Raw genomic sequence first — 11,362 nt, forward strand, 5'->3', positions numbered from 1 at the left:
ATTTTAATATATGATACTTATTGAACATAAATAGGGGTAATTTATACAGTTAGTTTTAAAGAAATGGTATCCCTGAGAAAGTAAGTATTAAAATGAACCATATATGTAAAGTAGAAATAAGCTGGGCAAAATATGATGGGGGGAATCTTCCTAGCGGAGAGAAGAGCACATATAAAGGATCTATGGGTGGATTAGGGAGGCTGTTGGGACTTGGCTGACATTTTAAAACTCCATCAAAATTATTTTTAAAAATTTAAATACAATGAAAACGTCATTGGATTTGAGACTAAGATTGCAGGGATATATAGTTCCCTCCAATTATAATAAAACTCAATGCACTTCACTCAGTAAACAAGCAGAATTTTTAAAGGATCCCGAAAAGCTGATTCTAAAATTGATAAGCAATTACAGCGCCTCGCCGCAGCTTCCCTTCGTTGGAGCGGCAGCTCGTCCGCCCGCCCGCCCGGCTCGAGCCCGCGGAGGGGCGCCCCCCCCCCGCCCGCCGGCATCTTCGCGGCGCCCACGGACCACCAGGAAGGCGAGCGGCCCAGATGGCGCGTCCTCGGCCCCGCAAGTACAAGGAGGGCGACCCGGTCTTTGGCAAGATGAGGGGCTACCCGCACTGGCCGGCCCGGATTGAGGAACTCCCAGAAGGAGCTGTGTGAAGCCTCCAGCAAATACGTATCCTATCTTCTTTTTTGGCACCCATGAAACTGCATTTCTAGGTCCCAGAGACCTTTTCCCTTATAAGGGATACAAAGACAAGTTTGGGAAGTCAAACAAACGGAAAGGATTTAATGAAGGATTGTAGGAAATAGAAAATAACCCAGGAGTAAAGTTTATTGGGTACCAGGCAATTCAGCAACGGAACTCTTCAGAAACCGAAGGAGAAGGCGGGAATACTGCCGAGGCACGCAGTGAGGAAGAAGGTGATAGGGTGGAAGAAGATGGAAAAGGCATTCTTCAAAGAAAGAATGAAAAAGCAGGCTCGAAACGGAAGAAGTCATACACTTCAAAGAAATCCTCTAAACAGTCCCGGTAATCTCCAGGAGATGAAGATGACAAGGACTACAAAGAAGAAGAAAATAAAAGCAGCTCTGAGGGTGGAGATGCTGGCAATGACACACGAAACACAACTTCAGACTTGCAAAAAAACAGTGAAGGGACCTAACTACCATAATGAATGCTGCCTATTAAGAAAACCACGAGAAGGTTATACGTTTGGTTGTCTAATATTCTTGGATTTGATATGAACCAACACATAGCCCTTGTTGTCCTTGACAGAACCCCAGCTTGTATGTACATTATTCACATTCCTCTCTGTTGTGTTTGGGGGAAAAAAGACATTTTAGCCTTTTTTAAAGTTATTGATTTAATTTCGTGTTATTTGGTTGCATGGAGTTGCCCTTCACCGCTAAGGATTATCCAGATTTTTGCACAAGCTTATGCAAGTCTAGGATCCTTTATCAAGGCAGTTATGTTCATCACTCTCCTGCCTTTTCTCCATCACCAAACACTAAGTTAAATATAAATTAGCATTTTAAAAAATGACCACTCAATATAATGCTTAAGGGATTTCCTCTCTGTGACAGAACCCAGGAACCAATTCCTAGATACATAATGTTGGCATACTGAGATGAAATTAAAATTGTTCTTCAGTTTTGAGGCCATGTGTAAAGTTTAATCATATTGTAAAATATCTATTCCGTATTAGAAATAGCTAGTTGACAACGTATACTTCTCAAAACTCATGTTGTTAACGTACACAAACTCAGTTTCTATATGTGAAGTTAATGAGTCTTTTGTGTTATTCCAAAACCAGGCAATGATTTATTTTTTCCCAATCTCAATACAATTTGAGCTAATTACTCAAGTTTGATACTTTACATTTTAAAGCTGGAATCAGCAGTAGCCCTTTGGGAAGTAAGACAAAGCATTGACTTTTAAATACAGACTTTTAAAATGATCTGTTGTTTTCTTTTGGAACTAGAATTAGAATAGTTAATACTCATCCACAAACCATTATTATGTGTACATTATTGCAATTGTGATAATAGAAAATTTTATTTATTTTTATGCCAGCTTATATTGTGAGAACACATTTAGTTTGGGTTTTATCAATCCTGTTATGCTTGTCCTTGGAACATCTTTCACATATTCAAGGTTTGTAGTTTAAAAGTTTACTGTAAAAAAAATCAAAAACAAAAAATATTGTTTTTACAGAATAAATTTAGTGGAATGTATACTGGGAGTAAGGTTTGAGGTTGTAAACAACTAGGTTAGTGTAATTTGGCTTCATATATGTAATGTGAGGTATTAATGTACTTCATATAGTAAAGCAAAAATTGTTTACAGCAAATTGACAATAGAATCAAATGCAGGTAAGGGTTTTCTTTTTCTTTTTTTTTTTACTCACTCTATGGGTTTTAGGGATTTTTTAAACACTGCCGGGAGGGAAAGGAACTGGCTACATGATTGCTTGCACGTCTAAGATACTTACCAGTTCAGTGGACCCTAAATTCACACACTTGACATTATCCATGCATTGATTTGGACCCCATTTTCTTTTGGTTTTCTTATTTTGGTGAAGAGCTAGTAAATAACATGAAGGAAAAACATGAGTGGCTCTAAAAGCTGAGGGCCATTGATGATGATGATGGTAGTGGTGGTGGTAGTGATGATGGCAGCTGAGGGCATGAAAGCGCCAGTCCACTTACCATTCCCGGGCTCTGAGGAGGCGGCTGGATTTTTGGCCTGTTTCTCTTACTTAGCAAATATTGATTTTCCTCTGTTATACCCACTCACACTTCCAAATATGGAAAGTTCATTAAAAGATCATAGGAATGGGGCTTCCCTGGTGGCGCAGTGGTTGAGAGTCCGCCTGCCGATGCAGGGGACACGGGTTCGTGTCCCGGTCCGGGAAGATCCCACATACCATGGAGCGGGCTGGGCCCGTGAGCCATGGCCGCTGAGCCTGCGCTTCCGGAGCCTGTGCTCCTCAACGACACGGGAGGCCACAACAGTGAGAGGTCCGCGTACCGCAGGAAAAAAAAAAAAAAAAATCATAGGAATGCCAATCCAGTTCTTTTTCCTTAAAAGTTACTTTTTAAATTTTGAATATTTTAATTGAAAAGTAATGAAATTTAATTAATTCATCAAAAGTTCTCTTCATTGCTCACACTAAAACATGAGAATGTAGATGACATTTTGAATTGGAATATGTAAGTGACAGATTTTTTTTTAAAAAGTGTAAAGACTACAGAACTTTTTCTGAACAAAATATACAAAATGTTTCAAATTTAATAAGATTTGTCTTCATAAAAGACCAAAAATAATTTATTAAAAATATACACAGAAATACAATAGAAACATTTCCAGTCACCAGTAAAATAAGGGTAATGATAAAGTTATAGATCCCTCCTTAGCTATTTAGACTCAAAAAAAGTTCAGTAAAAGCAATTTTTGAAACAACAGTAAATAATATACTTTCCTTGGGAAAATATTTTTCAAACAACACTTTTAAATATTCTGATAATTTGTCTTTTATATTGAGGTTGATAATGAAACATATAGATCTTATATGCAAAACTATTTCTCCATCTGTATTTGCTATTTTGAAATTTTTAATATGCATAGACCATTTTCACTTTTGAATAGTTTCCTTTTCATGCTCACTATTATAGGAGCTAAATTGTAATTTTTCACTTATATTTAATGTATGCAAACAGAATATTGAGATAGGTGGTCAAGTTTATTCTTGAAATATATTTGAAATATATAAAGAAATATATTTCTTTAAACAAGCTTTCTGAATAACTTCAATTTTCCTTCAAAAAAAGAAAATTTATCCACATAATTCCTAGGATAGCTCACATATACGGTACGGAGCAAGAATTTATGTATTCTTAAATGTTCCTGTATGGGAAGAGAGTGGAATGGGACCAAATACTGGGACCAAAATAACAAAAGTCAGTAATCTAGAGAGAAAGAACATAAAATAATGCTATTATTCAACTTTTTCATCTGCCTTTGTTTTTATGAAGAACTCTGGTTTGTAGATACAGCGATAGGCCAAGAGCTGAGGAAGAACTCCATATGCTATGTTTAATGCTAAAAAAAGAATTTTCGCTTCTTCAGGGACTCTGTAGACATAAGCAGTTCTAACATGAAGGGAAGCACTGATGTGAGAAAACTGAGACTGTCGCCTTAAAAAAAAAAAGACGGGTAAGCATGAATTTTGGGTTTAGTTGGATGCACGATGAGTTCTGAATGACTCATTCAGACCATGCTCCTGTGCTCTCAAAATCAGGACTTTCAAACAATTCATAGTCTTCAATATTTCATTGAATTTAGGGCCAGTCTTGACATAACTGTTAAAATAAAGTAAACCTTCTTTAGCGTGTCTTTATCAGGTTAGCTGTTTTTTTTTTTTCCCCTTTGCGGTACGCGGGCCTCTCACTGTTGTGGCCTCTCGCGTCGTTGAGGAGCACAGGCTCCGTACGTGCAGGCTCAGCGGCCATGGCTCACGGGCCCAGCTGCTCCGCGGCATGTGGGATTTTCCTGTACTGGGGCACGAACCCGTGTCCCCTGCATCGGCAGGCGGACTCTCAACCACTGCGCCACCAGGGAAGCCCAGGTTAGCTGTTTTTTTTTTCAACCCATCTAGTGCCCCCATACCAAACAGTAGTGGCTCAATTTAACAAAAAATCTGAATAAAATCTGCTTTTTTCTGATTTGCATTCTGGAGATATCCTATATAGGAACTCAGTTGTGGCTCACAAAGTGTGTTCCAATAAAAATGAAGCAAATACAGAGTTTAGACAGCTAAAATATTCTTAGCATAACTATTTAAAGAGAAGCACTGAGGGAGGACCTCAACTTCATTTATCAGTTCTTTCACTTACTGCTTGGAGCAAGAGCTCAAAGCCCTTCATTATACATTTGTTTGTTTATTTATTCATGTATTGGTTTTTTATGCAACTTAAAAAATACTAAGGGTTGTTTTGTAAGATAAGGTGGGGTAGAGATTTGGTTGCTCTTTATAAAATGACAAATGTACATGCAGGCAACCTTTTCAAATCAAATTATTTAGAAGTATGGCTTGTCAGCATAATCTGAGTTTACAAAACAGAAAGGCAAGAGCTTCCCATTTGTACTTAGATTACTTGTTGAGAACATACATTCAGAATATGCCAGTTGGTCTTTTTTGATACTTTTCGTAAGCACAGCGGAAACCTATTAGAAAAGGCTTCTGTGAAAGTATTTCCTCAGGATCCTTGTATCATTACAAAATGCAACCCTGGAGTCTGCATTTCATATCTTACTGAAATTCAAGATATACACAAATAAAGGATTGGGAATCTAAATGTAATAAGTGGTGACTTAGTTCATCAGGGTCAAAGTGAAGAGACAGAAGATACTATAAAGAAGACACAGAAGTAGCAAGAATGAAAACTAAATAATTTGCTTTAAATACATATAAGTTATCTTACATTTCCTTCCATATGAAATCAGTTTATTCTGCTAAGTGGTTAACAGATAAAAGTGTTACTTAGCACTTGACTTTACTATGATGATAAAAGGACAAGTTTTCATAAGCAGTATATATATATGGATTGTATCAGTGACAGATTTTAACAGGTTCCGTTTTTACAAGTTACTGGTACATTCTGGGGGCCTCTGGTAGTTTTGCTACTTTCTGGAGATAGAAATTAAATTAGTGTGGTGTGTTGCCAAGGACGCAGTGACCAACGCCAATGCCTACGCAGGAATCATCTGCATTGTGATCTGTGAGACACTGAGAGGTCTCTGCCCTCAAACACACCTCCCCCAGGGCACATGCCCAAGCAGAACCCAGCAGATGTTAAGCATTTCATCTCTGGGCTATGAAGACAAAAGACCTTGAGAGTAAAGGGCATTTGACAGGCTGCCCTGAGGAACTGCTCTTGTGGACATTCTAGGAACACTGAACAGGAACTTGGCACCCGTCACTATTTTCTCCTAGGACCTATTTTGTATAATGACATTTTTCTGAATATATAACCAAACTTTTTCTTCTGGACTAGAGGCCAGATTTGAACCATGGTTTTCAGAAATGTGCATTTGGTGTCTGTCTTTATAGACACTTATACACATCTCAAAAATCACAAAATTTGGAGAAATGGGAACCATAGTTTGAGAGAATAATATAAGCAATCATGCGTACTTGCATAGGGAACCTGCTAAAAAGTCTGATTTCACAGGCTTTTTTGCTGCACTAACCAATGCAGTTAATATCTCATTTTCACAAACAGCCAACTCATGGCAACATTAAAAAATGATCATGTCCTTAGATTAGATTATAAGCCTTCTGGGCAGGTACTGTGTCTGATGTTTTGTGTGGCACCTATCACATTGTTAGAGCTCAATAAACGTTCAACAGTTTTAAAAAAAAAAGCAATTATAAAGGTCCATGAATTGACAAAACTGTTGTAAAAAATATACTGTGGGGTGGGGTTGAGGGAATGAAGTCTGCTCCACCAGATATTTAAGAAACACTACAAAGCTGTAGCAATAAAACTGTGTAGTGTTGATGCAGAGACAGTGAGCCTCTTGAAACATAATAAAGAACCCAGAAAAAGAAGTATTTTGGAACCTTGGTATAGATATGTCTGTGATGTCACATAGCAGTGGAAAAAGCTAATAAAGAAAAATAAAATTAGCAGTCTATCACCAACCACATGAAACAAAAGTCTATATTACTTTGACTATGAAATAAAGCAATAAAATCAATAGAAGAAAACATATAGGCATAACTTTATCAAAGGATCAAGAAAGATAAGAAGATCCTCAAAGCCCAATATTAAATTATATATTATACTATGTATATTTATATATGTAAATGGACTAAATCAAAATAAGTTCTCATCACTGAAATATACTGACAAAATTAATAGAAACATTCATTGCAATATGGAAAACAAAAAAATAACACAAAAGAATACATAAAATATAAACGAATTACTTTAAAGGAGACCCAGTTGAAAACTCTAAGAAAATGAATAATCATTTTTTATTAGTGAAAATTCATACAGCTAACAATATATAGAGAGATATATAATCTCACCGTAGGCAGAAAAATACAAATTAAAGTCTCAGAGAGATACCACCTTACACCTAACAAATTGGTAAGTATTAGAATATTGAATATTAATTCTCTGTATATACAATTAGGAAGCTATTTTGTAGAACTATTGTTCTACAACATTATTAGTGAAACTAATTATGGTATTAAAATTTTTCTGGGTAACAACCTCAAAAATCTCACAGGCACACAGAATATTTATTTTTGTCCACATATTTGCAGTTCTAGTTTGGCTGATCTAAGCTGGGTTTGGCTGGGCCCTGTTGGTCTCTGACTTCTAGTTGGGATAATGTCAACTCCACATGATATCATCTTGGAGCTCAGGCTGAAGGAGCAGCTGCTATCTGAGGCATATTCTTTTCAGGGTGTATCTTAGGAGCAAAAGAGGTAAAGAAAAATCATGTAAGCATATTTGAGCTTCTGCTTCCATCTTGGCCACTAAAATCCCATTAGACTTTCTAGCTACATGACCAGTTCAGATGTCAGTGGTGTAAGGGAATATATTCTTATACTGGAATGGAAGGCACTGCAAGGTCACGTGGCCATGGGCAGGAGTAAATAATTCTGTAACAGGGAGGAATAGAGAACTAGGTTCAGTAATCCAGTATTTCACATTCACTGTATTCACACCCTACCACCATCAAGCCAACATAAATTCTCAGGGAATCATATGTAGAAATGTCTGTCATTACACTGTATCTTCAACTGATTCTTCTCAAAGGCTGTGACAAGGACTTGAGTGAAACTGATTAATTTGGAAAGTGATCCAGGGTACCAGTAAGAAAGAACAGCAAGGTATGTTTTATGGAGCTAGGAACATCTGTGGATGAGTAGAGGTGAATTCTGTTGGTGCCCAACTGAGGAAACATTGAGATTATACTTCAGAGTTGGCCTCTGCAGGCTAGATTCTGGTCACTTATTCAGTCCACTTGTTGAGGGTAATTTCTGGGTGTTAATTCCCCACAATTCCTGACTAAGTAAGCTTCCTTTGCTTCCCCTAAAGCATAAAACAGAAAGAATGTATTTACATATCTTTTTCTTTTTTTTTTATTAACCTCTTTATTGGAGTATAATTGCTTTACAATGTTGTGTTAGTTTCTGCTTTATAAGAAAGTGAATGAGCTATACATATACATACATATATATACTTATCTTTTTCTTGATGTGGGATGCATCTTGTATGCATGGGGACTTTAAATGGCAGCTGTAGGTGAGGTTGCAGGTAGCCCAATTAATGTACCCTACCATGCAGAAAGCTTTGGCTATGCATTGCTTATGATAGTAATGTGTTAAATATATATTATTGTTCCATCAGTAAAGGAATGTAAAAGTAGAACATGTTATATAGATATAATTAATTTTTCAGCAATTCTAAAAAAAGAACAAACTATATTTGGGAAAACTTGTTCTAAAATATATTGAACCAGAAATGACAAAAACCATTAAAATTTATACGAATCATTTCCAAATAGTACCTTATATATTTATGTATACACATATATCACTTAGAAATAAATTCAATAGATCTATGAGAGTAAGTGTCAATGTCAGGAAGAGGAGTGCAATTGGAGCATGAGATTAAAGAGAAAACATTAGAACCACAAGGAGAAGGGTGCTGATGAGAAGATCCTGTGAACAGAGTATAAGCAACTCAATTCTACACAACTGAGATTCCTGCATTTCAGATTCCATCAGATAGATAGATAGACAGGTAGGTAGATAGATAGATAGATGTAGGTGTATATGGAGAATCATAGATATCAGTACTTAGCCTATATACTTATATCTCTACAACTTTATCTGCCTCTATTTAATTATCATCTATTTATCATCCATCTCTATCTATCTTCTTGCTTAGCAACCCACATTTCTACCACAGCCTTTTTACTTCTTCCTGAAATAGTAAGTTGACTTAGAATCAGATGAAACTATATAGAAAATAAGATGGGAATCCACCACTTAGACAAATTTATTGTTTCCAAATGTTCTAAATTAAAACTAAACCAATACAACCAAATAATGGGCTCAGAGAAAGCTCTATGGATCTAACCTACTTTCAGAATGAAGGCAATGGTTTAAGAGCTGAAATGAAATGATCTCCTAAAAGACTTTGTATCTATATACAGCATGTGGATGTCAGGATTAATATCAGAAATAAAACCAGAGTTGTAATAATTTGTTATATTTTAAGTGCAATTTATGTTTTTGGAATATTTGGGCAAAAGCTATCAACTATTTAGTATATGTGAAATCATTTCCATATTAACAAAAGCATGAAATCATATTTTTTATTGACTTACAGGCAATTTATAATAATGTATTAGTTTAAGGTGTAAACATAGTGATTCAATATTTTTATAGATTAAACCTTAGTTAAAGCTATTAAAAATAACGGCTATATTTCCCTGTATTTTACAGTATGTCCTTGCTTATCTAATATTTTATTCATAGTGGTTCTGTCTCTTAATCCCATACCCCTATCTTGCCCCTCCCCCTTCACTCTGCCTACTGCTCACCACTTGCTTTTTCTTTACATCTGTGAGTATGTCTCTGTTTTTGGTTTTTATTTATTTATTTATTTATTTATTTATTTATTTTTTTGTGGTACTTGGACCTCTCACTGTTGTGGCCGCTCCCGTTGTGGAACACAGGCTCCGGAAGCTCAGGCTCAGCGGCCATGGCTCACAGGCCCATACGCTCCGTGCATGTGGGATCTTCCCGGACCAGGGCACGAACCCCGCGTCCCCTGCATCGGCAGGCAGGCTCTCAACCACTGCACCACCAGGGAAACCCCTCTGTCACTGTTTTGTTAAAATTTTTGTTTGTTTTATTTTTTGCATTCCACATATAAGTGATAACAAAGAGTATTTGTCTTTCTCTGATTTTTTTTAACATCTTTATTGGAGTATAATTGCTTTACAATGGTGTGTTAGTTTCTGCTTTATAACAAAGTGAATGAGTTATACATATACATATGTCCTCCTATCCCTTCCCTCCTGCATCACCCTCCCTCCCACCCTCCCTATTCCACCCCTCTAGGTGGTCACAAAGCATGGAGCTGATCTCCCTCTGCTACGTGGCTGCTTCCCACTAGCTATCTATTTTACATTTGGTAGTGTATATATGTTAATGCCACTCTCTCACTTTGTCACAGCTTACCCTTCCCCCTCCCCAAATCCTCAAGTCCATTCTCTAGTAGGTCTGTGTCTTTATTTCCATCTTGCCCCTAGGTTCTTCATGATCTTTCTTTTCATTTTTTTTTTTAACATTCCATATATATATGTCAGCATATGGTATTTGTTTTCCTCTTTTGGACATACTTCACTCTGTATGACAGACTCCAGGTCCATCCACCTCACTACAAATAACTCAATTTCGTTTCTTTTATGGCTGAGTAATATTCCGTTGTATATCTCTGCCACATGTTCTTTATCCATTCATCTGTTAATGGACACTTAGGTTGCTTCCATTTCCTGGCTATTGTAAATAGAGCTGCAATGAACATTTTGGTAGATGACTCTTTTTGAATTATGGTTTTCTCAGGGTATATGCCCAATAGTGGGATAGTGGGATTGCTGGGTCGTATGGTAGTTCTATTTTTAACTTTTTTTTAAACATCTTTATTGGTGTATAATTGCTTTACAATAGTGTGTTAGTTTCTGCTTTATAACAAAGTGAATCAGTTATACATATACATATGTTCCCATATCTCTTCCCTCTTGTGACTCCCTCCCTCCCACCCTCCCTACCCCACCCCTCTAGGTCATCACAAAACACCGAGCTGATCTCCCTGTGCCATGTGGCTGCTTCCCACTAGCTATCCACCCTACATTTGGTAGTGTATATATGTCCATGCTACTCTCTCACCCCATCACAGCTTACCCTTCCCCCTCCCCATATTCTCAAGTCCATGCTCTAGTAGGTCTGTGTTTTAATTCCGTCCTACCCCTAGTCTCTTCATGACTTTTTTTTCTTAGATTCCATATATATGTGTTAGCATACGGTATTTGTTTTTCTCCTTCTGACTGACTTCACTCTGTATGACAGACTCCAGGTCCATCCACCTCACTACAAATAACTCAGTTTCATTTCTTTTTATGGTTGAGTAATATTCCATTGTATATATGTGCCACATCTTCTTTATCCATTCATCTGTTGGTGGACATTTAGGTTGCTTCCATCTCCTGGCTATTGTAAATAGAGCTGCAATGAACATTTTGGTACGTGATTCTTTTTGAA

General features: G+C 36.9%; 1 pseudogene; it reads left to right on the plus strand.

Moving 5' to 3' along the window:
* The first annotated feature begins 498 nt into the window (after positions 1-498).
* LOC131757404 (hepatoma-derived growth factor-related protein 3 pseudogene) lies at positions 499-1,294 on the plus strand (annotated as a pseudogene).
* The last annotated feature ends 10,068 nt before the right edge of the window (positions 1,295-11,362 follow it).

The sequence above is a fragment of the Kogia breviceps genome, chromosome 5 (genome assembly GCF_026419965.1).
Source record: "Kogia breviceps isolate mKogBre1 chromosome 5, mKogBre1 haplotype 1, whole genome shotgun sequence".
Taxonomy (NCBI): domain Eukaryota; kingdom Metazoa; phylum Chordata; class Mammalia; order Artiodactyla; family Physeteridae; genus Kogia; species Kogia breviceps.